A 5000-nucleotide genomic window follows, 5' to 3' on the forward strand; every position below is an offset into this window, starting at 1 on the left:
AGAGTCAGATAGAGCAGTCTACACTAGATACAGGGAAAGTATTCAGACTCCTTGACTTTTCCACATTTTGTTACGTTACAGCCTTAAACTAAAATTAATAAAATGTATGTTTTTCCCTCATCAATCTACACACAATACCCCATAATGACAAAGCAAAAACAGGATTTTCAACATTTTTGCAAATGTATTACAAATAAAAGACTGAAATTTCACATTTACATAAATATTCAGACTCTTTACTCAGTACATTGTTGAAGCACCTTTTGAAGCGATTACAGCCTCGAGTCTTCTTGGTTGTGACACTACAAGCTTGGCACACCTGTATTTGGGGAGTTTCTCCCATTCTTCTCTGCAGATCGTCTAAGGCTCTGTCAGGTTGGATGGGGAGCGTCGCTACATACAGCAGCTATTTTCAGGTCTCTCCAGAGATGTTTTGTCAGGTTCATGTCCAAGCTTTGGCTGGGCTACTCGAGGACATTCAGTGTCTTGTCCTGAAGCCACTCCTGCGTTGTCTTGGCTATGTACTTAGGGTCATTGTACTGTTGGAAGGGGAACCTTTGCCCCAGTCTGAGGTCCTGAGCACTCTGGATGAGAATCTCTCTGTACTTTGCTCCGTTCATCTTTCCCTTAACACTGACTAGTCTCCCAGTCCCTGCTGCTGAAAAACATGATGCTGCCACCACCATGCTTCACTGTAGAGATGGTGCCAGGTTTCCTCCAGAATCTTGTTTCTCATGGTCTGAGAGTCTTTACGTGCCTTTTGGAAAACTCCAAGTGGGCTGTCTTATGCCTTTTACTGAGGAGTGGCTTCCGTCTGACCAATCTACCATAAAGGCCTGATTGGTGGAGTGCTGCAGAGATGGTTGTCCTTCTGGAAGGTTCTCCCATCTCTGTCAGAGTGACCATCGGGTTCTTGGTCACCTCCCTGACCAAGGCCCTTCTCCCCTGATTGCTCAGTTTGGCCGGGCGGCCAGCTCCAGGAAGAGTCTTGGTGGTTCCAAACTTCTTCCATTTAAGAATGATGGAGGCCACTGTGTTCTTGGGGACCTTCAATGCTGCAGAAATGTTTTGGAACCCTTGCCCAGATCTGTGCCTTGACACAATCCTGTCTCTGAGCTCTACGGACAATTCCTTCGACCTCATGGCTTGGTTTTTTCTGTGGGACCTGTGGGACCTTATATAGACAGGTGTGTGCCTTATCAAATCATGTCTAATCAGTTAAATTTACCACAGGTGGACACCAATCAAGTTGTAGAAACATCTCAAAGATGATCAATGGAAACAGGATGCACCTGAGATCAATTTGGAGTCTCATAGCAAAGGGTCTGAATACTTATGTAAATAAGGTTTTCTGTTTTTTATTGTTTATACATTGGCAAACATCTCTAAAAAACTGTTTTGGCTTTGTCATTGTTGTAGATTAGGATTTTTTTTATTTAATCAATTTTAGAATAAGGCTGTAACGTAACAAAATGTGGAAAAAGGGAAGGGGTCTGAATACTTTCAGAATGTATATGGGAATATGAGTGTTTTTGTACATTGCTGGTCAGAATCTTTGTAGGGCGTCATTTTAGACCGACAAGATATGATCAGACAAGGAAGAGACAGCCCACACCTTTCCTCTTTCCCTTTCTCTCTCTCTCTCTCTCTCTTTCTCTCTCTCTCTCTCTCTCTCTCTCTTTCTCTCTCTCTCTTCCTCTCACTCTCGTTCTTTCTCTCTCTCTCTCTCTCTCTCTCTCTCTCTCTCTCTCTCTCTCTCTCTCTCTCTCTCTCTCTCTCTCTCTCTGTCCACTCCCCTCTCTAAAACAAGCTAAGGAGGATTTGTCTCAGCAAATACCGTGTTGACGTGGATCCTTGTTATTAAATAAATACCAAAGTCAAGTGAACTCTTTACCCCTGACTCAAGAAGCTTTCCAGCTCATTTGATCTAACAGAAGGAAGGCTTCACAACCTATGTTTGGTACACAGTTACGTTTCCAACCATCTTCCATCATGAAAGACAATGCATTAAGTACTCAAAGTGCTTCAGTTGAGACGCCAGATCAACAGAGCAGACAACACTTTAGGAGACACGGCTTGATAAAGTGTTTAAAGGTGTTTATACATCACAATGAAAAGAAACCTGATCTGGACTAAGAGGGCCTCCGCTCCCTCTGTGTGGACAAACCAGCAGACTTGGTTTCAAGTAGTATTGGTTTTCTTTCAAATACTTTGAGCTTGCCTGGAGCAGCTATCGCTGTCTCCACCTCCTTTACCACTTGACCTCAACAGATGTTGGTGTCTGGAGCTGTGTGTGTGTGTGTGTGTGTGTGTGTGTGTGTGTGTGTGTGTGTGTGTGTGTGTGTGTGTGTGTGTGTGTGTGTGTGTGTGTGTGTGTGTGTGTGTGTTTGTGTGTTTCTTCTATGGAGGATATTTCCGGGGTTTCCGACACACACAGTCATTGCCTAGCATCTGGAAGTTACTCCCACTGAGAGCATCCCCTTCCCACCATGCCACTAGTCAGTTAGTTTGTGTTTTAATAGTTTGCATTATTGGAGATGTGAGGTCATGGAGATGGGAGAGCAAGTTACATTTTAGATGCAAGGGCATAGTACAAAATGATTAGCATAGCATTTCAGTCTACAGTTTGGTGATCAGAAACAAACGACTCAAAGGCAGAACAAATCATTAAGATTATATAGTCGTTCTAAAATCACATATACATGCAGCATTACAGACGTCAGCTGATACAAAACTGATACAACTTTCAATTTATTTTTAGATTTCTTTCTTTAACCTTTACTAAATTAGGCAAGTCAGTTAAGAACAAATTCATATTTTACAATGAAGACCTACCAATTGAGCAAGGAGAACAGTGAACCATTTTCTACTTTGGGTAAAGAGATTGTTCAGCAGCTTGAGCCAGCTGAAGGTTGGATTGTGACGAGCTGAGGCCTCTCCGTCCTGTTATCTGAGGATGCTGGGAAATAACTCCATTCTCAGACCATTTAAACTTATCTGTGTGCAATTAAGTAGTTTACTCATGATATGATTGTAAGCAAAGATCCCAGAAAGAAGGGGAACTCCTTTTTTGAATGTTTTAATATGTAATTCAAATCACCGGTACTTTTCCCTCCTGGTTTCAGTCAATTCTGACACGAAAACACGGGTCAGCATTTAGGCAAGTCAGTTAAGAACATATTCTTATTTACAATGACAGCCTACACCGGCCAAACCCGGACGACGCTGGGCCAATTGTGCGCCACCCTATGGGACTCCCAATCACGGCCGGTTGTGATACAGCCTGGATTCAAACCAGAGTGTCTGTAGTGACGCTTCTAGCACTGAAATGCAGTGCCTTAGACCGCTGGGCACTCGGGAGCCCTCGAACATAACAGGGTTCTTTGGCTGTCCCCATAGGAGAACCCTTCTAAGAACCAAGTAGAACCCTTTTGAGTTCCATGTAGAACCCACTGTGGAAAGGGTTTTACACGGAACCCAAAAGAGTTCTACCTGGAACCAAAAAGGGTTCTCCTATGGTGATAGCCGAAAAACCCTTTTGGAACCCTTTTTTTCTAAGAGTGCACTGCAGTAAAACTAGTCAAAGTGATGAACTGAAGGCTCAAGGCCTTGGGTGCAGCCGACGCCCCAGTGAGAAAACGAGAGACAGGGATTGTAAATCATGGAGGTATTAACTATTAACATGTTACCAAGGAGAGGCTATAAAGCTGTCACCTCCTTCTTTCTCCTTTGTGCTGATGCTCTGTAATCTCACCCATTTCTCTTCTCACAGCTCTGCTGAATACATCACCATCCCAGGAAACACCACAGCTCTGCTGAATACATCACCATCCCAGGAATTTAAAATGTGGATTTTAGGAGGTTGGTAATGTGGCATGGCTAGATTTCTCCAAAGTTCTAGTTGTAAATACGAAGGAAAAGGTTGAGTCTTGCCAGTAGGTGACGAGAGTTTGACTTCATTGAGGTCACGATGAAATAACCTCAAGTGGGTTTGTAGTAAAATCCCAACAATAACCAAGACAACCAACATAGGGAGCAAGTGTTTGACTTCCTATTGGCTCCTATGCAACCTGGAAACCATCTAATCTATCACTGCTCACTCTCACCCCAGGAGTCTGTCTATAGGCAGGGCCGGCTTCATGCAGGGGCTTACCGGGGCAGAAGGCCCTGGGCTTAGGCACATGGGAAGCCCATGAGGCAGCAAAAATGTTTTACAAATGTAATACAAATATGTATATGGGGGCCCAGGTGGGTAACTGGGGGCCCTGCCTTGATTGGGTAACTGATTAATAAAAAATAAAAAAAATAGATAAAGTGCATAATAAAAAAAAGTGATGGGTCAATTGAGTGTGTCAGGGGCCCAAACCTGTAGAGGCAAAACAAATGTAATAAACAAAAATAACCTTATTTTTTTTATTATTATGATTTTGTTTCCAACCAGAGCTTCATTTTGCCACAGAGGATCAATAGTTTATAAAATAAATAACTGTGGATTAAGTTTATTTTGGCAGTTATGTCTACAGTCGGGTAGGCCGCAGTTTGAGCAGCAAGCGAGCCAAATTTGGCCAACAGCTTGTTGCGTTGTGGCCATAGACATATAATCCATAGAAAGGTTTCTTAGTGTTCTTAATGTTTTGTACACTCAGTCTATATTGCCTCCTAATATTGTATAATATGTGTGTTGCTTCATTGGCCTGGGCTATTGTTTGTTTGTTCCCGTGTAGAGCATGGCGTTTGCAACGCCAGGGTTGTGGGTCTGGTTCCCATGGGGGTATGCACTTACTGGTGTTGCACCAGGGGTCTGTCTACAGGCTATAAGTACCATGGCAACACCAGGGGTCTGTCTATAGTCTATAATTACCATGGCAACACCAGGGGTCTGTCTATAGTCTATAATTACCATGGCAACACCAGGGGTCTGTCTATAGTCTATAAGTACCATGGCAACACCAGGGGTGTGTCTATAGGCTATAAGTACCATGGCAACACCAGGGGTCTGT

The 5000-nt window shown here is 43.3% G+C and overlaps 1 protein-coding gene across 2 annotated transcripts in view; it reads right to left on the reverse strand.

Annotated features, from left to right (window-relative positions):
- Window positions 1-5000, reverse strand: part of LOC115150027 (semaphorin-3D) — a 125516-nt gene that overhangs the window by 76526 nt on the left and 43990 nt on the right. The gene's annotated exons all lie outside the window — the stretch shown is intronic.

Source organism: Salmo trutta, chromosome 16 (assembly GCF_901001165.1).
Source record: "Salmo trutta chromosome 16, fSalTru1.1, whole genome shotgun sequence".
Taxonomy (NCBI): Eukaryota; Metazoa; Chordata; class Actinopteri; order Salmoniformes; family Salmonidae; genus Salmo; species Salmo trutta.